General features: G+C 45.0%; 1 protein-coding gene across 2 annotated transcripts in view; it reads left to right on the forward strand.

Annotated features, from left to right (window-relative positions):
- Positions 1-225: 225 nt before the first annotated feature.
- Otud7a (OTU deubiquitinase 7A) overlaps positions 226-26,375 on the forward strand; it is a 258,141-nt gene continuing 231,991 nt past the window's right edge. For both annotated transcript variants that reach the window (XM_075953308.1, XM_075953309.1), the window contains exon 1: positions 226-415. The gene's annotated coding sequence lies outside the window, so the exon portion shown is untranslated. The remainder of the gene's footprint in view (positions 416-26,375) is intronic.

Below are 26,375 nucleotides of genomic sequence, written 5' to 3' on the forward strand. Positions count from 1 at the left end.
CGGAGACCCAGTGGGTCCTAGCACGTCCTCAAAGGGCTAGGTGCGACAGCCGCCAAGGGTGGCCACGAGCACGCGCGCTCCCGCGCCCGCACCACACTCGGCGGGGGTCGGAGCAAGGTGGAGGCGGTGACGTCAGGTGGGGCGCGCGCCGCGGGGCCGCGGGCGGAGCCGGGAGGCGGGCGCTGCGCGCGACCGCGGGCGGAGCGGAGGGGCGCGGGGGGCGGAGCGTGGCGCAGCCAGGAAGGCGGGGGAGGAGAGGCCCGGGAGCCTCGCGGCAGCTGGGGAGGGGGCCGCGGCTTGGCGCGAGCGAGCGAGCGAGCGGAACAGCTGATCTGGTTCTCCCAACGCCAGGGAAGATGGAAGTCGGCTAGCGGCGACTGCGGCGCTGCGGGCGAAGCGGCAGGCGGCGCGGCAGGTGAGCGGCGCTGGCCGCGGTGCTGCCTGAGGGCGGCGGGCCGGGCGCCCGGGGCAGGTGCGCTGGGGCGAGCGGCGCGGGGTCGCCCTGCTCTCGGCCGCGAGGCGAGTGGGCGCGGGCCGGAGCCGCAGGGCGCCGGGGGCGCAGGGCTCGCTGCGCGTCTGCATTGCGGGATCCGCTTGGGATCCCGTGGGCGCCACGGCCACCGGCTCCGGCTTTAGCCCGGTGCGGGCGGGGCGCGGCGCTCCCGTTAGCTCGGGAGCTGCCTCCTGGCCCTTTTCGCGGTTCCGCACTGGAACGTGATGGCAAGCGCGCGGGGACTGGGCCCTCCGTCCGTGGGGGCGCGTCGGGGGTCCAAAGGGCAGGACCGGTCCAGAGCGGCACGCGAGGCCGCTGGCTTGCACGGGGCTGTGGCTGCGTGGGTCACCGTGGCCCCGCGCACCTCTCACTGGTGGTTTCTCTGGATCTGGCTGGACAGCCGCGAAAAGATTGATGCAATTTAGCTCTGGACCCAGAGGCCTTCCCTAGTGTCTCCTCACTGGAGGGGAAAAATTGTATCCGCTGTGCTTTAAGTGCTCCTTTAAATTTGGGAGATGTCAGTGATGTCATCATATTAACGAAAACTTTCCTTCATTGGACATAACCGCTCAAGTGTACCCTCCTCCCGACCGGTGCAGCTACTGCAGCTCTTTGAGAATCTTAGCCATCGAATGAATTCGCCTCTCTGCGCTCAAAACCCCCCAAACTCATATAAGTGCAGTTTTTAATTCTGTTGGCTTGAAAATTAGAGTGACATTTAAGAGTGACTGAAAGGACATGTGTCCCTACAGGTATGGAAGTCAGCTGATAGCACACAGATAGCAGTGCACGCTTGTACCTTGCCTTATCTCTATAAACGAAAGTGACCTGTAAGAGAAACACTTTTTTTTTAAAAAAAAAATGATCTATTTAATGTGGTGTCCAAGCAAAGATAGACAATGGAGCTTAGATCTCTGCAGGCCTTGATTGCTTCAGGTGAATCTGCAAAGCTCCTCCTTCACCAACATCCCCCTTCTAGGGTGTGCCTGAGAGAGTCTGCCCCCACCACACACACCGCAAAGGGTGCTGGTTTTCCTAGGGCTCTTCCAGCAGTTGTGTGTCCTCCAAGACCCCACGACCTCTCCAAAGCATTCAGGGAATGTAAAAACTAGAGATCTTCAGAGCACACCAAGTTCTGGGGGGGGGGGGGGGGGGGAATTCCTCTAAGATTGCCAGCAGCAAGCCGTCATTTGATTATCTGAGTAGGCCATTAGTATCTGCTCTTATGGGAACAGACAAGCTAGTTCCCAAGACAGTCTGAACATCTACTTAAGCCTATTGTATCAAAAGCAGATCTAATAAGAGACAAAAGTATTGATGGTTTTGTATTTAATAATTAATGACACCTCCTAATTGACCAACATAAGGATGCCTTAAATTATTAGTGTGATCATATTAGGTTTGCAAGGAATTTCATGTCACATGCCACAGGAAGGTTTGAATCTGGCTACAAATGTGAAGCTTTTGAATCTTGAAAGTAGTGGTTACAGTGGGCCCTTAGTGTTCAGGGTGATAGTGAACGTGAACCCTTGTTTCCTGAAGTCTGGATAGGTCCTAAATCTCCCTTATGCCTAGACTCTAGGTAGCAGGTGTCGCTTGAGAAGGAAATTCCGAGGTCCCCTACCTTGCTGGAGGAGGAGAGGGGACAGCTACCGGTGAATGAGCAGTGTGCACATCATGATCTCTGACCTCTTGGTAACTATAAACCTACTCGCATTGGAATGCGGGGTGAACAAGCTCTGTAGTGAAAATGGCCACACGCAGTGCTTCTCTGTGGTTTTTCTGACACAGGTCGCCCTGTGCTTGTGTGTAGCGCCAAGATTCTTCTGGATTTAAAGTGCCTTTGGTGGTGAGCGGTTTTAGCGCTCCGGGATGTGAAAATGGAATCTGTGAAACCACGGTGGCCCTTGTATCTGTTGTTTCCACCTGTAGACCTGTCAAAACGTTCACATTTTTTTATTTATTCATTGTTATACTCATGACTATATAACAGCAACCATTTCGTCTAGACTTTTAGGGACTAGTCTCATATCCTATAACATTTTTGAAAACACACTTGAAATGAGTTTAGGTTTAATACTATGCTCTTCATTTCTAAGAAGCCCAAATTGCCTTACCTTGTCATTTGTCTGTCCATCTGGATTTTAAGGTCATTCATCCACGATTTAGACCTATAGAATAAAGGCTGAGTCTACTCCTGCCAGGCCAGCAGGGGGCGTGCTAGATGTGACTTGCCTGTGCCTCTATCAGACTTTTGGGGAGAATTACCAAGAGTTTATGTTGGGTGGCAGGGGGCGTGCTAGATGTGACTTGCCTGTGCCTCTATCAGACTTTTGGGGAGGATTACCAAGAGTTGAGTGGGTGGTGTGTGTGGAAATGGAAACTGGAGAAAATATGCTTTTGAGCGACCAGAGGTGGAGGCCTTCAACATGAGATTTCTGTGATTGCTCGTCTTTGAAGAGTGGTTGTTGGTCCTTATCACATATGGAGGCTGGGGATTCATTCATTTCAGGAATGCTATTTCGGAGAGAAAAGTCGTCCTCAGGGTCATGAAGTCCTGAGTGCCGGTGAGAGCACAAATGCCCGCTAGAGCCACTCTTGGAAGCCTTCTACTCGTTGCCCTTGGTGTTCAATTCTTACTGCCCAAACCCTGGTTCTCTGTACTATGGCACTTCCCTGGTATACGTCCTTACCCTCCTTGGCAGAGTTATTAGCCTCAAGGTCTGTCTGATGAAGGAAAGCAAATGTTTATCGATGTTTTATCTCCTCGAAGATGAGAACAGGAAAAGTAGGCATCTACTTTCTACCTTAATGTAACTGACATGGCGTGTCCCCAGTTGTTCAACCATGTGTTCCCTGGGAGGCTGTGGCTCGTGGGCAGTGAACTCATACTGCCATTGTCTGCTTGAGGCTTACCTTTGGGAGCTCCTGTGGGCATGCTCCATGGCTTCCATAACTATTGAGGGGTTCAATTGTGTTACTGAATACCTAAGACTCCTGATGGATCCCACCTACCAAAGGGCCTTCTCATGCCTTGAAAGGAAAGTTTGGTAGACACCCCACTAGCAACTTCTCCAGGTATAAGAATACTTACTACTCCTTTGACATTGCCAGTTTACTAGTTTCCAGGGGGCATGGTTTTTATCTTTCTGCTGGGCCAGTCTTTTTACTCTTTGTACACTGTAGATGGCTATGGATAAAGTGCCACTAGACATTAAAAGCAAAGTTTACCAAATCATTTACAAAGCTGCTGCCACTGACGGTAGCCAGGGAAAATTCTACTCAACTAGAATCCAGAAACCTGCAGGCATTTAAGTGGAAATAAAACATACAAGTCTCTTTTAGAATTCATTTTAAAATATTTTGAACCACACAGAAAGTATTTTCTTGTTGATAGACTGCTGTATCCCCAGGAAGTTTGTGTGTAAAACTAAGATGATCTTACCACAGGCACGACAGAACATTGCAATGAGAAGCCAGCTTTGTTACTCTTGAGGGCAGGGTTCTTTTTGGTCATTTATAGTAACAGACAGGTGAGATGGTTTATAAAGGTCTTAAAATATGAGGGTTTGTGTTTCGTCTTATTGCATCTTATTATGCTGCGTTTGGTTGGTATCGCTGGGAGGTCTGCTCTTTTCTGGAGGGAAAAGAACGGGAGTGGACCTGAGGGAGAGGGGAGGTTGGGGAGGAGTGGAGGAAGAGGAGGCTGCAGTCAGAATGTATTGTATGAGAGAAGAATAAAAGTAACTAAATCCAGCGAAGGGCTGGGTGTGACTCTTGACTATGTGGTAGAGATGTGTTTGGCTGGCTGGCTTGTAGATTGCAGCTCTGGACTAAAAGGCAGAAGAGATGGGGAGGCAAGGATGAGGACACAAAGACGGGGAAGTATGCATCCGTCAGCAGCTCTCAGCCAGTCACCCAGTGACTTGACCGTGCCCCAGGATCTTCATGACAAAGGGAAACACTTTGCTTACCATGTCCCCAAATCCTTACCTGGTAAAAACCAGGGACTCCACACAGTTCCAGTACCTGCTGCTCTAGATCTTTACGGCAACTATTTTATCTCCTGAAAGGAAAGTGCACGTTGATGCCAGCACAGCTTTTCTGTGCTTCTCTTTCACCGTAAACCAAGTAGACCCAGTTTGTACGTTCAGAGGGTTGAGTTCTTCCTTTCAAGAAAGTATTTTCTTTTTGAGCAGTTTCTGCTTTCCTTGTTTCCCTTTCCAGTGCTATAGACGTGTGATGACTGAATGAATAGAGACAAGTGAGATGCTCTGTTTGTTTTATGAAACACAAAATTGGACCTTTTCAACTCCTTTTCTCGTCTTTTCAATTTTATTCATTTTATTGGCTTACAGCACTTTCATGTGGTTCTGGGATAACTACCCATACCATGATGAGGTTGTGTCAAGTTCCTCCTTTACTGGATAGGGTTTAAAAATATACCTGGAAGGAGGCTGTCTGACATAGACACAGAGACCTGTCCCAAGTGCCAGCCTGGCAGGCTGAGCCTGTGGAGAAGACCCCAGTATTATAGCCCCCCCCCCAAGGTGATTGTTACTCCAGACAGTTTGTTCACCTCAGTGTCTGTATGAGGCATGTTGGGAAAAGGCTTTGCAGGGCATGCTGTGGGACGGTACTTCCCCAGCCTCTGCTATGCCTGTGTTTGAAGCTGGTGGGATATCCTTGGATTCAGATGTTCAAAGTCTCCACCATGGTTGCAGCCCCTTTCTTCTCAATTCTGTCGATGATGATTTGAGTCTTGAAACTAGTTTCTTGTTTGTCTGTGCATTTTCTGTCACTATAATAATAAAATATCTGAAGGTTGATAAGAAGTGTTAAAAAAAAACAAAGGAGGCTCATGGTTTTAGAGTTGTTTTAGATCAAGTGACCCTTGACTGTAGGACACTGTGACAGAAGGTAACAAGAGCATGGACTAACCTCTCTTTAGAACAACATGACCTCTAGTGAATTCCCAGACTCCCAGAGCTCTGTACTAATCCCTTCTGAAGGGAGTGCCCCAAAGATTGTATTGTAGGCAGAGACAGCTCATTCATTTACTGACCCAATTAATCACACAGACACTATATTAATTGCAACACTGTTTGGCCAATAATTTATGCATATTTTTAGCTAATCTTACATCTTCAATTAACCCATTTCTATTTATCTGTGTGTTGCCACTAGGCTGTGGCTTACCGGTATCAACATGTTGCTCCTTAGGCAGCTACATGACGTCTCCCTGACTCCGCCTACTTTCTCTCTATATCTCTGTTCAGATTACTAAGCCATTGGTCAAAACAGCTTTTTAATATTCATAGCATACTGACGGATTTCATACCTGGCTTTATTCTACTAAGCCATTGGCTAAAACATCTTCTTTAATAAAAAATAGTAATAAAATATATTCATAGCATACAGAGGGGAAACCCACATCATTGTATCATCTTTATCTTGTTCCAGGTCCCACCTCTTTATAATTCTACTACATTACACTTTCACGTTAAAGGCCAGGTTTCTAGTGTGATTATCTAAGTAACAAAATCAAAATACATTTAAACAACAGCACTATTACTGATGTGTGAACAACAAAATCACATTTATAATTTTTCAGACATTAAGAAATTCTACCAGCATCTGTAATATTGTAATTTTTGTTTCAAAAAATGTATCAATTGGGATATTGTAGTCAGATTTTTTTCTACCAGCCAGTTCCCATGTAACAACAAGAGACTTATTATCAATTATAAATGCTCGACCTATAGCTCAGGCTTGTTACTAGCTAACTCTTACATTTTAAATTAATCTGTATTTTTTATCTATGCTCTGTTATGTGCCTCAGTACCTTTTTTTCCAGTACAACAAGTTCATCTTCTGCTCCCCTGCATCTACTCAAGATTCCCAAGACTTCTCTCTTTTTTCACACTCTTTTTGTCTGCCAGTCCGTCCTAACCTCTACCTGACCAGCTTTGTCATTATAAACCAATCATAGTAACATATATTCACACAGAATAAAGGAATACTTCACAGTTACCCCTTTTAGTCTAATTAAAAAAGAATATTTTACTTTAACATGATAAAATCATATACACCAAAACAGTTATCAAGTAAGAATTACAGGTACACTATCTAGTCCATTTGTATTTGGCAAATTTAGAGAAAAATACTCCCTATTTGATCTTCGTAAGTATGAAGCTTTAAACCTAATTTACTTTTTTTCATAGCCAAGGAAAACTTTAAGTCTAATTATTATGTGTTTAACTCCATCAAAGACCCAAGAAGGGTATGTGTCTCAGCTCTAGCCCAGTTTCTCCCCTTTGTTCATTGATTGTATCACAGTTTGTACTTCTAATTCAAAGCATTGCTTGGGTGAATTGCTTTGACTGGTGTTTTTGTAATTGTTGTTGTTTTTGAAAATTAGAAAGAGGGGTAAGTTTAAAAAGTAGAAGGTCTTCTGTGGCTGAGCAATTCTAATTAGCTGTGTCTATTAACAGTACTTGAAATTCTTTGAAATCAGAGGGGATGGTGAACTCTGAGGCTCAGACTCTGCCTCCTTCAGCCTTCGGTAGATGCTGCTGGTCACATGGGTAGCAGAGCTGAAGAGCTGCACTGATTGGGATCATTCTTGAACACCCTTTTCTGCTCTTAGAGTTGATTGGTCTTTCACAGGAAAAACTAGGCGAGAGCTAAGAGACTGGCACCCTGAAGGTAGAGTCCTTAAAGCAGATGCCAGGGAGGGAAATTGTGATGGCAGGCAGGGTGGCCTCACGTCCTGCGGACAAGGTGGACTTGCCATTTTCCCCTGGGGTGGAGGTATAATTCTACTACTCCACCTTGAGTGTATTTGCTTTCCATATTGGTGTTTCAGGATGCGATTCAACGCTTTGTTGTGGGCTTGACTGTGGTGAAGGGCACAGTGGTCTTCATGCCGTTTCTAGGGCGACATAGACCCACATAGAAGGCTGCAGATCTTTTGTGAGTTCTATCACTTGCTATATGGATTAAAGTTCTGTGGCTTCCTGTTTAATTTTGCTGTGTAAGTATAATTTGGAGGCAGTGAAACTGAAAGGCTGAGGTGGGAAGCAAAGATGGTATCCAGTGCCTGTGTGTCTCTCTCCATTGTCCCTTTTCACAAACTTCTCATCTGACGTGTTGTATGTGACATTGGCTCTCGGCTCTAACTGATTTGAGGGCCCACTTGACTTTAGCTCATCCAACAGAGCATGTTCTCCATGTGTGGGCTCCTCCCTTCAGCCATCTACCTGTATCAGGTGAGATTCTTCTACCAGGGTAGACTCATCCCATTCTTAGTACGGTAGGCAGTGTGTGGCTCAGCAGTGCTAACACACGAATAGGTGAAAGGCTTCAGGAGTCCTAGAAGAAGTGGATTCCCTGGATCATCTCATGACTTGACAGGTGGGGATTGTTGGGGGAAGGTCAGATTTACATCACCTGCCTGTGGAGTCCTGACTAGAGGGCCCAGCCCACTGCATCCAGGAGCCTGCTTTCTGGATGAACCCTCTTTTGGAATACTCTCTAGATCTTCACCTGTACATATAAAGGGATGTCTCCATCTGCCTTCTGTCCTACCCATGATCTTATATAAAAGTAATTCCCTAGTTTTCCCAAAGTGCTGACTCATCAAGGTAAGGGAAACTGGCCGCATTTCTGTTAGAGAAAATATATAAAAAATAAGTGTCTCTTAAAAATATTTGTTTGTTGCCCCATTAAGAGTTGTGGGACATACCATGCATCAGATCGAATATTTACAATTAGCAATGAGTTGTGTGGATAGCATTCGTTCCCCCTTCTGGCAGTTAGACCCATCAGAGAAGCCTTATTACATCTCAGAGGCACCTTGTTCAGAACAGGCTCCCAGCTCATGTTTGTTAAATGCATTTAATAGCCCTATGGGAATTGAAATTAGAAATTTAATTATTCTTTCTAGAATTGCTTGGCTCCCATGAGTCCAGAAGCATAGTAGTTGAAAATACTGTTCATATAAAATTTGAAACACTTAGAACCTTAACTCCCAGTACAGTAGCAGGCAAAGTTTTGTTTACGGCATACAACAGCAAGAAAAAACAGAATGTGCTTCATGTTTCTATTCCGTGTCTCACAAATATTATATGCAGCCACGGGGAACATTAACTCTATCTGTTTAATGAGACAACTTACTACACAAGAGTTTGTTTTATTTTTATAAGACACAGCAGTTTACCGAATAGTAAACATTAATGTTATGAAGGAGATAATGGAAGGTCACATAAATGAGTCATGTTTGAAGCAGTCCTTTAGGGAAAAAACAATGAAATGTAATGGAAGAAGAGATGGCAATGTTGTGACTCACTAAAATGACCAATTAGGTTGACTTTAGACAGGTTGAGAATCCCTTATGTGAAAATGTTGAGAAGGGAATTGTTTGGAATGATTTTCAGATTTGGAACATTAAGATTATATATAGTAAGATGTCTTAAGGATAGGACCCAAGTCCAAGCAGGGAATTCCTTTCTAGTTTGTGTACACCTCAACAGACTGGCTGGAGGTAACGTTAAGCAATGCTTTCAGCGCACTGTGTCTGGACTTATAGTCCATCACATGAGGCACAGTGCGGAGCTTCCGGCATTGAATGTCATCTCCACGCTAAAATCACTGAGGGGTTTTGGTGCATTCCTGATTTTCAGATTAGAGATATTCAGCCTGTATGAAAGAATGGCAACTGGACAGGGAGCATGTCTATTTAGTGACTGAGGTGAGGGAACATGGATGTGAGACCACATAGTGAATTCTAGGCCAGCCTTCGCTCTAGGTGATAGGACTCTGTCTCAGAAAACCAGACAGGCAAAATAAGAAAAAAAAAGTAGTAAATTCTGATGTTCAGAATCTCCCCAACAGGGAAGAATGTGCTTCCTGTTGCCAGTCCTTCCTCCTTGCTACACACACTACACACACGAGAGAGAGAGAGAGAGAGAGAGAGAGAGAGAGAGAGAGAGAGAGAGAGAGAGAGAGAGAGAGAGAGAGAGAGACTATTCTGCTTTTCTGGAGGGCCCAGCAGGATCCTCCATGTAACATGAGATTCATGTGGGTACATTAAAAATACCCACGCTGGAGGTTTTGAGATCAGGCTAGGTACCCAACAGGACAAATAAGAGCAGATGATGCTGAGGTTGGAAAACATTAACCTGACAGAAGTCCATGTAACTTTCAAAGGCAACAGAAGTGTCAAGAGTCTGGGAACAGAAAAGGTCTTCTCTTCCTGTACAGCATCTCTTAGGGAGCAAAGACAGGAAATTGGACTCCTTAAGACAGAAATTGGGAGACATCTGTGAGACGAACTAGTAAAACTGTCACCATTTGACCAGATAATGTTATTCTATGACTTAATAGAGCCCCCTTTTTCAGAATGGAGAGCTCATGGTTCTTCCTGCCTCAGGCCTGCTGCTCTGGGTGCACCTAGGGGCAGTCTAGGACCAAACTGAGATACTTTCTTAACCCCAAAGTATGAATATTCATGTTCTTTCTGCTTAATTTGGCTGTTTCCTCCCCATTTGAATTCACAGAGCTACTGAACCCACAGCAGGAACAATGACATATTCCCTAATACTCCTCCCCATAGGTCCTCTACCCAACCCCTATCAGGTTCCTACCAGCATTCTGGGAAGCATCAAAGAAAGATGCCCTAAAGCACTGAGGAGCAAGTGTCTGGCTGCCTTATCAGCAGTGGTGGCATAGGTGTAAGAGGACACAGCCTAACATTGGATTGCCTTTGGGGTAGTGGAGAGGCTATACATGAAGGCCTCAAATTGGCAGAACATAGGTGGAATGCTGGGTCTCATAGGGTATACAAATGGGGCTCAGACCCTCTGGATTTACTGTTAGGAGATGGGCCCATCCAATCTCAGCTTTCTTTTCCTTATTTTCTCTCCTGGCTGCATTTTGTATGTTGTATAAAACTGAACTTCCCTCAAATCTGTTTATCAATGTTCTCATTCTTTTTAAAGATTTATTTATTTATTATGTATACAACATTCTGCCTCGATGTATGCCCACACGTCAGAAGAGAGTGCCAGATCTCAGTATAGATGGTTGTGAGCCACCATGTGGTTGCTGGGAATTGAACTCAGAACCTCTGGAAGAGCAGCCAGTGCTCTTAACCTCTGAGCCATCTGTCCAGCCCCCAATGTTCTCATTCTTTATAGATATTTTTTTTCAGAAGCAATAATCAAAACCTGGAGGAAAGGTAAAAGGATTGTGTAGAGTCATCAGACAACACGTGTCAAATAGCATACAGATGTTAGCTGACACCTTACCTTGGCTGGCATGGCTCAGAGGAAAACGGCCTGAGAGACTGTGGTAGGCTCATTGCTGACTGTAGGCCAAGGTGAGCTGTGCATGGCCCCAGGACGCAGTTCTGTGGAGCCAGGAGGATGTGAGGCCAACACTCATTCAGATGTGTCTTCTCCACCTTTCTCTATCAGTCACCACTTCCCTAAGTGAAACTTAAGGAGCCCCGTTTATTACCTGCTCGTCCTGATTGTTTCCTGGCGCATTACCAATGAATGCCTGCCAAATGCACCCCCGTGTTCAGTACCTTGAGTGGGTCAGGGCCTATCTGAGGCCACACCCTGCCACCCTGACTCTGTTTGTTCCTTGTGTTGCTCCCATTGGGTCCTGGGATTCTCTCAAGCTAGGCTCCTTGTCTTCCAGACTTTCTCTGCAGAGTGTCCTGCAGGGGGTTGTGTACACTCAGATTTCAAGAGAGAAGCTTATGAACTGTGGGGCCAGACCTGGATGAGACACTCAGAGCCACCATCTCACACATGGGTCACCTCCCATTTGTGCTGCTGCTAGGTGCCAGTTCATCTTCCAGCCTCCGCGTCTCTGACAGATGGCACCTGCTGTCCAGGTGACAACAGATCTAAGGTAGCACTTCTCAGGTGTGGCTGATTATTCTCCCAGCTCCTCTTTGGTCAGAGCCAAACCACATTGGGCAATTATTTCCCTTCTGTTGTGAATGAGACAACTCGGTTCGAGAAATGGTAGTAAGACCTCCCCATCAGTGGACCGGTTCCATGCTGTAAAAAGGAGAGGGCCGGGCATTTTACAGGACTGTTGTGAGGACTGGGTGATGAGAAGCTTCTTGCTGGTGAGTCTTAGAGAGGTGACCTGGGAGGGATCAGTGGTCACTAGGCATGAGTACCATCGAGGCTGATGCTCCAGGGTGAGTCCAACAAGCCCCTTCTCCACGACAATCAAGAGTTAATAGACTTAGAAAGGGCAGTCCAGGTGCTTTAGTCAGTGCAGAACCTGCCTGTGTGCCTTGTACTTCAGGGAGCACACTAAAGCATTGTGCACACATTGGTCAGTGTGCATCAGAGATTTAACTTGTACATAGACTAAATGGGTGCAGTTAAACATGGCGTGCGGGGGCAGAGTGTAGCCATATAAGGAAGGTGGTTTGGGTGAGCTCCACTTTGCTCTTAGTATTTTGAGTATAATCATCTGTTATAGGGGACGCTTTAGTGTCTCCTGTAAGACTTACATCCACAAAGCTAAAACTAGGACACGGATTTCCAGACCCCACGCCCTTTCCGGAGGTCCTGCTGTGTACAGGCGAGGGCGAGAGCATGGGCACTGATTGAGGGCCATGAAGCAAAGCCATGCTGATTATTCTTTCTTTTCCTTTTGTTTATTTATCCTCCCTCAACCCCATGAGAAACTTTTGCACAGATTAGAATAATAAATTCAAAGAAAGTAAGTAGATAGTAAAATGTATCATTTTATAAGCTCAGGTCCCCATTTCTCTACCAAGATGCACCACATCACTGCTCCTTACACATTTTTCTAGAATCATCTTATAAATGCCCTTGTCTGTGTCTAGTTTTTCATCTTGGGACATACAGTACATATTGGAGGTTATTTTAATTTTGGTCTAGAAATGTGTTATTTTAAATTAAAAAGTTTGCAGTTATATTTTGGTTTTATTTAGTTATATGGTTTCTTTAATTTAAGCTAAATATCTTTTTTTTGGAACATACAATTCTCTAAAATATCCTTTTTTTGGTGCAACATGTGGTTAACAATTGCTTAGTACTCCCTCTGTGAGTGGTAAGTACCTCCTCCAACAGACCCCTCTTGGGTGTGAGAAACAGTGTACTCTCACTGTCTGGCCTCAGAGAATATATATATATATATACAGGGGGTCAGAAAGGAAGTGAATTTGGGGAGTGTCCCCGGTCTCCATTCATTCACTGTAAAGTTAGGAAAAAAAATCTGTGTAATACCTGAACACCTGTTCGGTTGCTTTTGTTGTTCACCAACTGGTGCTTGTCATTGGCTACCTGCTGTGTTTTTAAAGTTGGTATAGACTCACCTGGGCTTTAGAAGAGGACTAATTTACAAGCCGACTCCTTCTTTGGCTTCCCATCTATTTCCCTTATCTTATAATCTACAAATTCTTACATTTCAAATAACCTTACTTCTCATGAAACCTCTCTGACTGGTTACTTGTTCTTAGTTTTTTTTTTATTGAAAATTCATACTATATTCTAATTATAGTTGGCATCCCCTCCCCCATCTCTTCCAAGCACCTCTCTGTCTTCCCACCCACCCAACTCCATGCCTTCTTTGTCTTTCTTCAGAGAAAGACATGGTCAACTTGGCTTAGTGATAAAGAACTTTTTAAAATTAAATTAATTTATTTATTTTACATCCAGACAGCAACCATTTCCTCTCCCTCCTCTCCTCCTATTGCCCCTAACACACACACACACACACACACACACACACACACACACACACACACACACACACACACACCCCTAATCTACTCTCCCTCTGTTTCTGTTCAGAAAGTCCTCCCATGGATATCATCAACAAAACATGGCATGTCAGTTGAGGTAGGACTAAGTTTCTGTAGTAAGACTGGGTAAGGCAGCCTAATATGAGGAACAGGTTCCCAAAAGCCAGTCAAAGCTTTAGGGACAGGTGCTCCCATTGCTAGTAGTCCTACAAGTAGACCAAACTACACAGCTGTCACACATATGTAAAGGGCCTAGGTTGGTCCTATTCAGGCTGTCAGTTCAGACTCTGTGAGCTCCTTTGAGCCCAGGTTAGTTGTTTCTATGGGTTCCCTTGTGATGTCCTTGACCCCTTGGCTCATTTAATCCTTCCTCCCTTTCTTCAACAGGATTCCCTGAAACGTGGCCCAATGCTTGGTTGTGGGTCTCTGCATCTGTTTCTATTGGTTACCATATGAAACCTCTGTGATGACAATTATGTTAATTACCAGTCTAAGAGTATAGCAGAATAACATTAGGCATCATTACATTGACTTTCTTTTCTCCGATAATGTTTGGTTCTATCCTAGGCCTCTGGGCCATCCAGGCCTCTGGGTCCTGGCACTCTGGGCACTGTCAGGGGTGGAATCACTGTCATGGCATGGGTCTTAGCTGGACCAGTCATTGGTTGGTCATTCCCACAATCTGTACCACCCTTATACCCCTGCCACGCACATCCCATAGTCAGGACAGACTGTAGGTCAAAGGTTGTGTGGCTGGGTTGGTGTCCCAGCCCCCCTTTCTGAAAGACTTGCCTGGTCACAGGAGATGACCAGTTCAGGCTACGTATCTGCTATTGCTAGGAGTCTTAGCTGGGGTCATCCTTGAAGGTTTTGGGGAATTTCCTTTGCAACAGGTTTTTACCTGACCTCGAAATACCACCCTCCCGCCTATTTCAGTCATCTCTTTCAGTACTGTCCCCTCCATCCACCTCTCAACCCTATCCTTCATGTTCCCATCCCCACCCCCCACCAGCCCACCCTCTCAGAGAGGTTCGTGTGTCACTCTCTGGTCCCTCTTTGTTACCTACCCTCTCTGGATCAGTGGATGTAGCATGGTTATTCTTTACAACTAATGTCCACTTATAAGTGAGTACATACCACGCTTGTCTTTCTGGGTCTGGATTACCTTACCTAGGCTGATTTTTTTTTTCTAGTTTCACCTATTTGTCTTCGAATTCCATGATGTCATTGTTTTTAACAGCTATCCGGATAGTACTCCAATATGTAAATGTACCACATTTTCTTTATCCATTCTTTGGTACCCTAGTGCTTGGGAGGCAGGGGCAGGTGGATCTCTGTGAGTTCGAGTCTAGCGTGGTCTACAGAGTGAGTTCCAGGTCAGCCAGAGCTACATAGAGAGACCCTGACCACCCCCCAAAAGAAAGGATAACAGGCAACTAAAAAAGCAAGCAAACCATAATTTAAAAAATTCAAAATGAGAACACCATACTACACACAAAAATAAAACCCATAAAAATGTACACAACTCATACTCCTTAACGCTAGTTTTACAAAATTGTTTCTTAAGGGTTTTATTTTCCTCGACTTCCCTTTCAGTGGTGCAGCGTTCATTATAGACTTCCTTTTCATCTCCCCGCTCTACTTCCTGGTCCCTTGTTCTCTCCTCAAATGGACAACAGGGCCTACTTGGTGAATTGTTACAGATGTGGCAATATCTCTCTCCTGATCAAGTTGTCAAGTTACACCATTTTCTGTAAAACGGATTGGAAATATGTCTTTTGTTTTGTGTTACTATTATATTGGGAAGAGTTAGACTTTTTTCTCTCTGGATATTTATGCTTCTTTTGGTTCTAGCTGTTTCCCAAAGATGTTGCTGGAAGCTGGTCTTTTTTGTATCACTTAAGCTAAATAGTGCAGTCTGGTAATAAACAAAACTCACTTTACTTCTGTTGTTTTCTTTTTGTCATTGACACTGCTTCTGTTAATAATTCACTAATTTAAATGATGTAATTTTTTTTCTGTGTCCGGTCATCTCTTTAGTGAACTCTATATATTCCCCCATGTTAGTCACCTGTTAATTTGGTTAATTATTTTTATTATTTGTTTGCTTCTAATGTGGCTTTTACTGTTATCTTGTTTATTTTTGTTTTTCATTTCTTCCCAAACCTCTGTTTATTCTTCTGTTGGTTTATAATTTCCTTTTTGATTTTTTCTCTTTTGTGGAGCATGTGCTAGGCAATATTATGGCCCTTCCAGGAGGTCAGTATTCCTTCCCTCTGAACCTATGAATGGAATGCCTTGTAAGACAGAGGCTCATGGAATGGAAAACCTCAGGGTGAAATAGAATCAAGACTGATAAACAGCTGATTTTAAAATGGGGAGGTATGAGAGAAGAATCTATTTTCAATTTAAAAACATTTTGGGGAAAAAAGCAAATATTTTCCATTCTTTCTATGAATTTCCTATCATCACTTTAACATATTATCATGAAATGCATGGCTTGAAACAACAGAAGCAAGTTATCCTGGAGTTAAGGAGGTCAGAATCGACTATTGATATCCCTGGACTAAAACTGCCCTGGGCAGGGCAATGTGTCTCAGGCTGCTCTTTTACCATTTGTGGGTTTTCAAGACCCCTGGCTCATGGGTTCTTCTAGAAATGCTTCATGATCTCCCACGTCATGTCTGCTTCTCTGATCCTGCCATGCCTGCCTTCTGTGATGACTTAAGGCCCACTGTATAGTCCAGGATCCTTTTCCCATCTTTAGGACTAGACCTAATCACAGCCCATGCCTCCCTTGCCAACTAAAGTGATATATTAGGACTGTTATTATGCCCACCACAGGAATAAGCTTTGTTCTTGATGTTTCCAGCTTCCAAAGGCGGCCATCACTTTGAAGGTTCTCCCTTCCACCATGTCAGGTACACGTATGGTTACAGTCTCATGTAACCATCTTTTCAGTTCCTCCATCTACCTCTATGAAAGACCCTGTTGACACACAGGCCAAACAGATAACCTAGGAAAATCTTCCCATTTTATATGTTTGAAATTAATTACATAATTAATTTAAATATAATTACACCCTTTCCCCCTCCCTTGCTTCTCTCCAACTATGTCCATATCCCCTTGCTCCATATCAATTACTTGGCCTCTTTTTCTTTAGCTGTTTTACACACACACACACACACACACACACACCACATACACACACATAAATAAATTTATAAATATAACCCACTGAATCCACTTAGAGTTACTTGTATCTATATGATTTCACGACTGACTGCTTGGTATTGAATAACCCAAATTAGGAGGCTCATCCCTCTGTGGGTAAGGGGACTATTTTTTCCACTCTCTTGACTATAGCTTCCCCTCCTTTCTCTCAGATTCCCCCTCACTTCCCACTTCCCCAGATCCACTGCCCTTTTGTTTCTTCTTCAGAAAAGAGCAAGCCTCCAAAAGAGCTGACAGCCAAACATAACAAAACAACATATAATAAGACAAGGCAAAAAAACACTCATAACAAGGCTGAATAAGTAAATGCAATAGGAGGAAAAGAGTCCCAAGGGCAGGCAAAAGAGTCAGAGACACACCTACTCTCACTGTTAGGAGTCTCACAAAATCACCAAGCTAACATCCATAACATATACACAGAGGACCTGGTACAGACCCATGCAGGCCCGTGCTTGCCACTTCAGTCCTGTAAGCCCATGTGAGCCCCACTTAGTTGATTCAGTGGGCCATGTTCTCCTAGCATCCTCCATTCCCTTTGGCTATTAGAATTTTTCCCTTGAAAAGATTCCAAACCTAATTCTTTTGAGTGTTTCCCCATTTGACTTTCCTCATCCTATTCTCTTCCCCTGATGGAGATTCTGTGGATTTAGGAAATGTTTGGTATGATCAGGTCTTTGTTGAGGAATGAGGGTGGGATGAAGGTAGATCAGGGTGCAGGTTGTGGCCTGAAGAGCACTTGCTCTGAATGGATTTCTTTCTGCTAAAGGCAGGCTGTGTACCTGGCTCCAGTGTTTATGCAGAACAGTGTTTACTGTAGGTCTTCAGGTTTCTGTTTTACATTTGTTGCCTTCCTTTTGTCCTGAGGAATGTCAATGGTCTCAGCCTTTCCCTAGGTGCCCAGTGTGCCTTTCATTCAAGCAGAGTGGCCTTGCTCCCAAATCCCCCTGACTTGTAATGACCAATTATATCAGGGCCTGGCCATGCTTTCCAGAATGACTTGTATGTTGCCTGCCTGGAGTCTAGGGGTAATCCATCAAGACTGTGTGTTGCCAGCCTGGAGTCCAGGGGTGTTCTGAGTTGCTGTGTCTCTTCTTGGCTTCATCAGTTCTAATGCTTACTTGGTGGTTTGTGGTTTGTGGTCATGCCTGCTTGATTCATTGGAGGTGGAATATGTTTCTTTTTCTGAAACTCCCTCCCTCCCTCCCTCCCTCCCCCCCTCCCTCCCTCCCTCCCTCCTTTTCTTTCTTTTTCTTTCCTTTTTCATTGTTTTTGGAGCTTTTAAAGAAAAATGTAGAGGAGTAAACTGTCCATTAGATGCTGGGAGCTGCCGTCTGCTGGGTGACTGTGTGTCCACTAGATGCTGGGAGCTGCTGTCTGCTGGGTGACCATGTGCATGTTTGGGATTTTGATGGTCAATTTTGCAGGCACCTTGTGCTTTGAGAAAGAGAAACGGGTCATCATTTGCATAGGGGCTGGACATTGTTTAGGAACGCTGGGGTAGAGTTGTGTCTTACTCCTGAATACTTCTTCACAAAAACCCTTCTGTTACATTAAACAAGCTATTGTACTAGAGTTTTGGCATCCCCAAGAGCCAGGCTGGCCCTTCCTTGCACAGCAGTTTGGAGGAAAGGGAGATGGTAAGTCCCACATTGGGCATCTCTACTACTCCTTCTACACCACCAAGAACCCTGCCTAGTTCACGGGACCTTGTAGTGTCCACATGTGGCCAGAGTCCACATGAACTTTTGGAGCAAATTTATAAAACCTTGAATGAACATTTATGCTATAATAATTTCATTAACTCATTAATCTATAACCATTAGTGTTTTTTCCATAATATCTAAGTAACAAAATGGGCTTCCATTTGTTGCCCAAGCACTTTGCCTGCATTATCTAGTTAAGTTGCGTGGCTTCCTGCGAGGGAAGGTATAGTGTTCATCCTGACCTCAGAGATAACTCAACAAAAGTGGATGATTGTTGGTTTCCTCTTTTACTCTACTCAAAGTGTCTTTGCAAACATGCACTTAATCCTTACTATCAAGGAGCTAATTTGCTGGGCTGAGTTGAAGCTGATGAGCTTTGTGTGTTTTCTGAACAATTGTACCTGTACATCTGTGGATCCAAACTATATTCTGTCTGTTCATACTTTTCTTGTGTTTGTTTTTATTACTCAAATTGAAATAGTTGCATGATTAAAAAACCCTCAAGTTTGCAGAATTTCATTAGAAGATTATGGCATCTTAGTAGTGGGATGTCCTCAGTTCCAAGGAAGGAGTGATGGTCGAGATTTTGCCCCAGCCTAAGCTGCTCTGGGTTGTCCTTTGTGCAGCTGTTTCAGCCTGTAGCCTTTAGAGTACCTGCCAATCAAGTGGTGTAGATGGGAGAGAGCAGCTTCCCTCACCGTCTTTGGTTGCTGGGGTGCATCTTCCATACCTTAAAAAGATAATACGCTGAATTTTAGCATGCTTTTCTTCTTTCTCTAAGTGCCTCCTGGTCTCTGGAGCACACTGGGACTCATGAAATGAAGAACTGGTAGACCATGACTTCATCGAAGCTGGGAGCCTGAGTCCTGGCATCTCTGTCAACAGGGGTCTGTAAAATCTAGGGACCTGTTCAAGTGATTAGCTCCATCATGGTGCTGGTAGAAATATGGAGAAGCAGCAGATTATAGGCAGGCATTTGGAAAAGACTGTATCCCACAGCTGTACAAACAGGAGATTTGAGGATGTAGAAAGTGGGACTGTCGTGATGTCAGGAAACCTGGGGAGATAAGAGAATGAGTCATACCTCTGGGCTCCCTGGGACTCCCTCAAGTAGAGGACACATACCTATTATCAGTTCTGACACATGGTAGGCATAGTTTTTCACAAGCTGCCAGTCACTGCATATCATGCAAGCATTTATTGGCCCTTTTATCTTCTGCTTTGGGTGTTTTTACTCTCGTCACTTTTCCTCTAATCTGCTGGGGTTTTTTTTTGTTTGTTTGTTTGTTTGTTTTCCAGAAATCTACTCATTTCTATCTTCTACTTTACTGACCTGCCTCTACAGACTGACTAGTATGTCTGACTGTGTTTTTGTTTCTGTCAGGTCCCCAAAGACCTTGTGAACCACTTTGTATGTTGATTCCTTGAGTTAGAGGTTTTGGATACCAAGAGTCACTTTGGGTTTCTGGATGGACAATTTTAAAGTTATTTAGAGTGGTTGTGTATATGCCAGGACATGGATATGCCATGGTATGTTTGTGTGAGGTCAGAAGTGGGGGGCAGTTCTCTTCTTTACCGAGTGATTGAACTGAAGGCATCAGGCTTCCATCACCTTTGTCTGCTGATGGATTGAGACAGTCCTCTGGCTGGGCCTTTTAGTGTGCATCTGTACAGTGAGAATTGTGGAAGTACTCTATGCATGAGAGGTACAACGAACAAGGACACACCACAGGACCTGCTAGTGCTTTATAGTTATAAATGGCTTGGGAAGTGGATCCATGGGTAGATGTGCCAAGGCTTGAGAGAGCCCAGTGGGCAAATGGTCAGTTCTGACCTGCCCTTGGTTGGTAAACGTTTGGGCCCATTACAGAGCTCTGCTGACCAGACAGGGGCAAAAGACGTCTTGTGTTTCCTGAAAGTTCATTTTTTCTTGTTATTACATCAAAAGATTAAAAATGCAAATTCCGAGATTGGTATGGTGACACATGCCTTTAATCCCAGCACTCTGGAGGCACAGACAAGCAGATCTCTTTTCGCTCAAGGCCAGCCTGATCTACATAGAGTTCTAGGACAGCCAGGGCTCAACTGAGAGACCCTGTTTCAACCAAACAGACGAACAAAATACAAATCTCTGTATGCAAACCAGCATGTGATACAGCTACTGAGTCAGGAAAGGGGGATGGATAATTCAGAAGCCTGTTATGTGATTGCTATCCACTTGAGCTTTTATAACATCTACAAGCCCAATTAGAGCCAGAATTTAAACTACAGAACATTTTATAAGTTCTGCGTTTTCTATTACCCAAGCAGACTGACCTGCACATACCCTTTGTCTCAGTCATACAGTGCATGACTGCTGTGTCTCTTTTAGCTTCAACCTTTCCCTAGGTGCCCAGTGTGGCTTTCATTCAAAGATCTAACCCTTGTCCTCCCTCAGTACCCTCCTTCTGTACTCCCCTGCTCCTGAACCTTTCCCTACAGGCGTGAGACTGCATCTAAATCATGGCCCCCTATCACAGAATGAATAGCCTCAAGGACTCTGCGTTTGAGGTCTTAGGTCCTAAAGGGCAGGTTGCAATCTTCATCAAGGCCAGGGTGCTTGTTTAGATTTCTCTATGAAGCTGCTCCCACATTGCAGTTCTTTACACCTTTAGTGCCCCATGTAACTTTGCACTGCTCCCCTACATCCCTCCTATATTCAGATTTGGAAATCTAAAGTTATTTTAATACTTTGTTAAGGTGTGGCGCGTGTGTTATTAAGCCACCTGGACTTCAGAGATAACCACAAATGGTAGGAACATTGTCTGTCTGTTGTCCTTAGAAGATAGATGTCACCTTGCTACATGTCTGCATGGTACTGCATGCCTCCCACACATGCCATTGTTCATTTCGGACACATTCCCAGCATCATAGGTGTGTGCAGTGGCCTACACAGCCACTGTTCTTCTGAGAGTTGCTGATGAGGTGAGGTCGTCTCCAGAGCCCTTACACTGTTAGTGTTTTGAAAGGTCATACATGTGTGGAAAGTTGCCCTGTAGTACGACCATACCCTTTGCCTACTCTGACTTGCAGTGCCAGCTTCCTTATAGACTCAGCTATCCACATGTTCAGGCAGTCACAGGATCTGCTGGGCATTCTGCCTCTGGATAGCCTGAGGGAGGACAGAATCTGGTCTTTCACTAGTTTGTCCAGCTGGGACTAAGTGACAACTCTCAGTATTTTGTGACATCTATCTCTGTAGTTAATCTGTTGCTTAAATCTCCTTGCTTCTGGTATTGCCAAACATTTTCTTGTTAAAGATAGCACTTGTTCTTCTAAAGTAGCCATTGTCAGAGAAATAATTATGTGTGCAGGGAATGTTTTGTCCTTTTGGTGTGTCTTTTTCTGTCTTGATAGGTTTGTGTACACATGTGCACGTGTGCTGTTAGATGTCGTTCCAGGACCGTATCTCTACTTTATCGTGGTAGGCATCTCATTGAACCTCAAATTTGCTAATTCAGCTAGACTGACTGGCCAGCAAGCCCCAGGGGTCCTCCCATCTCTACCTCCCCAGATCTGGGATTACAGACACATGTCACTGAATTCAGCTTTTCTATGGGTGCTCGGGATCTGAGCTCAGATTTCACACTTCTGGTGCAAAGCACTTTACCTGCTGATTCATTTTTTTTAAGCCCCTCAGTTGGTATTTTTTTCTTGAGCATGCTGTTAAATATCCAGCTCAAATAAAGGTTTTGGTGGCTACACAGTCCTACACTGAATGAGTGGGTTGTGGTTGCTGAAGGAGCTATTGATTGAGGCTTGCCAAGGGAGGGCATGGTGGCTTTGATGTGGATATACTCCAGGAAGAAATTCTGAATCGCCCCTGAAGCCTGGCAGGTCCTCACAATCTGCAGTCCCTGCCCATTGCTGTCTTGGGGGTTCTGTGACACCCTCACCACTTTTCTTTGATTTCTGCAATGTTCTTATTCCATCTTTCTGGACTATGGACTAGGTCCTTGGTAGCACACCCCAAATGTTGACAGTCCTTTTTCCATGAGCCTTTACCAAAAACAGAAAAGAAAAGCAGAAGAGGAGACCTGACTGGCTGGTGGATGAGCTGAACCATCCTGAAAAGCATTGCTTGGATCTGGAAATAGGACCAGAACCAGAGAACAAGATGGTGGGAAATAGAGCTTGGAGGATGAGGATTACAGATGTGCAGGGTTGCATGTGAGGCAGGAGAGCCTGCCACTGTGGGGGAGGAAGATCAGCAGGTGTGAGTAAGAGGAACTCCTCCCTCCGTACCCATGCTCTGGGGCAGGCCCTAAGCCCGGTGCTCTTGTGCTGGTATCAGCCTCTTCAGCCCGTGTTGGGAGCACAGCTCCAGCAGATCTGTGAGGTAGGAGCCTATGCTTCTCTGCACAGAGCCGGGTACGGAAATGAGGCAGGTGCAGAGGTTCTGGCAGGGTCTTAGAGAAGAAGTAGATATATGGTACAGATTCTCCAGGCTGGTCCCTCCTTAGTCTGTCACTGACTGAGTGGCCCAAGTCTAACAACCAGTCTTGGAATTGCTAAATGCTGTGTGGTTGCCCTGTCCAGAGCTATCTGAGGACATGTTGCACAACCCAGGCCAGTGTGCAGCCAACCTCACAGAGGACAGGAGCAAGGGAGTGGGTACTGAGAGTGCCAGTCATGTACCCCGTTCCTCTTCCATATATCTGCGGGCCCTGGAATCGAGGACGTGTATAACCTCTCTCAGTTTGAAGCACTGAGCAAGGTGTGTGCAGAGTCACCAGGGAAGCAGATATATGCCTTCCCTTGGAAGTAGTAGGATGCCTCCTGCCTTGCCTGGTGGGGACAGCTGGCACAGTGAAGTCGTACTCTTTATTGCTGTTGTTTTAAAACAGTCAGTAAGACGGGGACAAGAAGATGTTAGGAGGCAAGAAAGTAGCCTGCTTCTGTACTGTCTCGGGCCTCACCACTAAGGAGATTGCTGATCACAGGCTGTGAGAAGCAGAGCCAGTACAGGAGGCTTGCCATGGTCTGTTCTATATGAGCCTGTGGGACGTGACTTCTTATGGCAGCTGTCCAGAACACTATTGTCTCTAGCCTATAGGCTATACTGTGACCCCTGAGTCAGTGTGGTCCTGTGAGAGACAGGTCCTGGCCTGGCAGAACCTTCATTCCATGTCTCCCAAGGAGCCCGCCTAACTGTCTGGCACCAAGTAATTGCCTTTATGGGAAACTGGTAGTGTTTGCTTTGGTTTCTGATATTTTTATATAGCAGAATGGACTGTGTATAGGCATACCAACCCTTTAAGTGGTACTGTAGCAGACAAAGGTGCCCTCAGTAGTTCTGGGGAGTTGTGCATGAGGCCCCAGGAGATCCTGCATGCACCTTTGGATCAAGGTCACAAGAAACAAAGGACATCCATCTCTGGTGTCACCAGAAGACACAGACTTGTAGAACTAGTTTGAACTTCTGGATTTATGTTCTGTTGTATTCTGAGCTGCTATGTGGGTGACTGGTCTGTAAAGGTCAAAGGATAAGAGGAAGGAGAATGGAGGAAGGAAGGAATAGGCAGGGTGGTCAGTCTCCTGGCCACAGGGTCTCAGAGTGATATGTGATATGTAGTCTAAGGATTCAGGAGGAACAATGTGGAAGATGTCCCCAAATAAGGGAATCGTTAAGGCTTTTGTTTTCTTCTGATGTTTGTATTTACTTAATGTGAACATGTCCTTCGAACTTGGAATACGCTTTACAGAAAGGTTTAATAAACTCTGGTTTGAAAGCGTTCATGCACGAGGTTGTGGCCCTCATGGCCTAGAGAGACATCCTCACCAGGGCTGGGAGTGATGGTGTCTCTTCTGGCACTGCAAGTCTTACGGATTGCTTTGATGAGAGCATGGCACCTGGTGTGCCGGGACAGATGTGTGCTTCTAGGACAGATGTGTGCTCCTAGGACAGATGTGTGCTCCTAGGACAGATGTGTGCTCCTAGGACAGATGTGTGCTCCTAGGACAGATGTGTGCTCCTAGGACAGATGTGTGCTCCTAGGACAGATGTGTGCTCCTAGGACAGATGTGTGCTCCTAGGACAGATGTGTGCTCCTAGGACAGATGTGTGCTCCTAGGACAGATGTGTGCTCCTAGGACAGATGTGTGCTCCTAGGACAGATGTGTGCTCCTAGGACAGATGTGTGCTCCTAGGACAGATGTGTGCTCCTAGGACAGATGTGTGCTCCTAGGACAGATGTGTGCTCCTAGGACAGATGTGTGCTCCTAGGACAGATGTGTGCTTCTAGGACAGATGTGTGCTTCTAGGCTTTTGCCAGCCATTGATCTGCTATGTTTGTGTTATGGGCAGCCCTACTGAAAACAAAACAAACAAACAAAAGGAACCACACATGCACAAACAAAATGACCAGCAGGCCCAAAACAATGACTGTGACAAATCCAGGATTTGTTCATTGTCACCTAGCTCAGTAGGGTTTGGTAATGGGGGCCCTGCTAAGCAGTGTTCATCATGATGTATCTACAGATCTTTGCAGAAAACAAGATTATTGCCTTGCTTCTGGCCCAGGCAGGAAGCAGTAGTTATGTTACATGGAAACTACAGATTTTACTTTGGAGAGGGTACATCTTTAAGGGAAGGCTGGAAAATAATATTGGCGAGGAAGAGGAAATCAACATCAGAATGTTACATTTAAATATGGAATATATATATATACATATTTATAAAATGGCATGAATGTAGAGAACAGAATAATAGAACTAGAATACATATACATGCTCGTGAGACACATACACACATAGATTACATATGTCTAGCAGTGTTGAGAATGGACTTGAGGGCCTCTTGCCTCCTAGGCTTTCCCTTGAGCCCTATAGAGAGTGATGTGGTAGGACAGCCTTCCAGTCCTCATTCCAGCTTTGCGGACAGAGCAAAGGACAATCGAAAGGTCCTCTCTTCCTAGTGTCTCTACCGTTAACAGAACTTGAGGTCTACATAGCATCACAGTGGCAAGGGACTCACATGCAGCAATTGAGGGTGCTCGTGCACACCCTTGGCTCAGAGCATCAACTAAGATGTGCAGTGCACTGGAGTTTAAAGGTTTCAGAGCTATTAGCAAGTGCAAGCTCATGGCTAGGAACCCTGGGCCCAGCAATGAATCTGGGGTTTTCATCTGTTCAGCCCCTGCTTAAATCGTAAGAGATGTGCTTTAAATAGGAAAGTAGCAATGTCACTTAAAGGCACTCTCCTGGACCTAAGTAGGTCAGGGTTTTGCTGTAGTTTAAGGAGATCACAGGTGAGTCATAGTAAATTCAGAGAGTCACGAATCTCATCAGAATTCAGGATGTGTTTTCGGTTTTTACTACATAACACACTTTAAATCCTGACCAGTTCAGTTTCCCTCTGCCCTCACCCCACATCCTGACCCCCATAGAGAGTACACAATATACTCTGTTGAAACTGGCTCCCTAAGAGACTTGACCCCAGTCCTGGCTGTGATAACTTGTCCTCTTGCTAGCTTAACTGGTAAAAAAAAAAAAAAAAAAACAAAAACAAACCAAGGCTTGAGACAAAGCCTAGGTTACCCCATCAATAGGCTCTTTCTTAACCTTGGCCATTCATGCAGAAAGTTTTTTTGTGGCCTGCCTATGATCCAATGAATGTTCATCCATTGAATGTGCCTATCATCCTCACCTAGTTCAAGACACAGAATTTGCATCAACCGTGGGGTACACCACCAACTTTTCCAGTGCCACCACCAGCTAGCCACTGTCCCTTTCTGACTACAGTGACTTGCCTTACTTGTTTACTCCTTTGCACAAGGGGCTCTGTGATATGTAAGTTTTTCCACCCAGGGCTTTGTGGGGGCTTGTACACGCCCTCGTGTATAGCTGTAGATAATTAGTCTTCAGTGGTATATGAGAATCCAGTGTGCACTGGGTTGTGGGGTAGCTTCTACTCTAAACTCTCATGAAGCCTTTGGTCATTGTAGATCATGTTTTGGGTGAATATCTGGGCACACTGTTGGATGCAGGAACAGGAGTCATAGTTATTCATATCTTTAAGGAGGACATTAGCTCATCAGGAATTCTCTTTCCAATAGATAAAAGGAAGGATAGGTTTTACAAGCAGCACAAATCAGATTGAGGT

This window comes from Microtus pennsylvanicus, chromosome 18 (genome assembly GCF_037038515.1).
Source record: "Microtus pennsylvanicus isolate mMicPen1 chromosome 18, mMicPen1.hap1, whole genome shotgun sequence".
Classification (NCBI taxonomy): Eukaryota; Metazoa; Chordata; class Mammalia; order Rodentia; family Cricetidae; genus Microtus; species Microtus pennsylvanicus.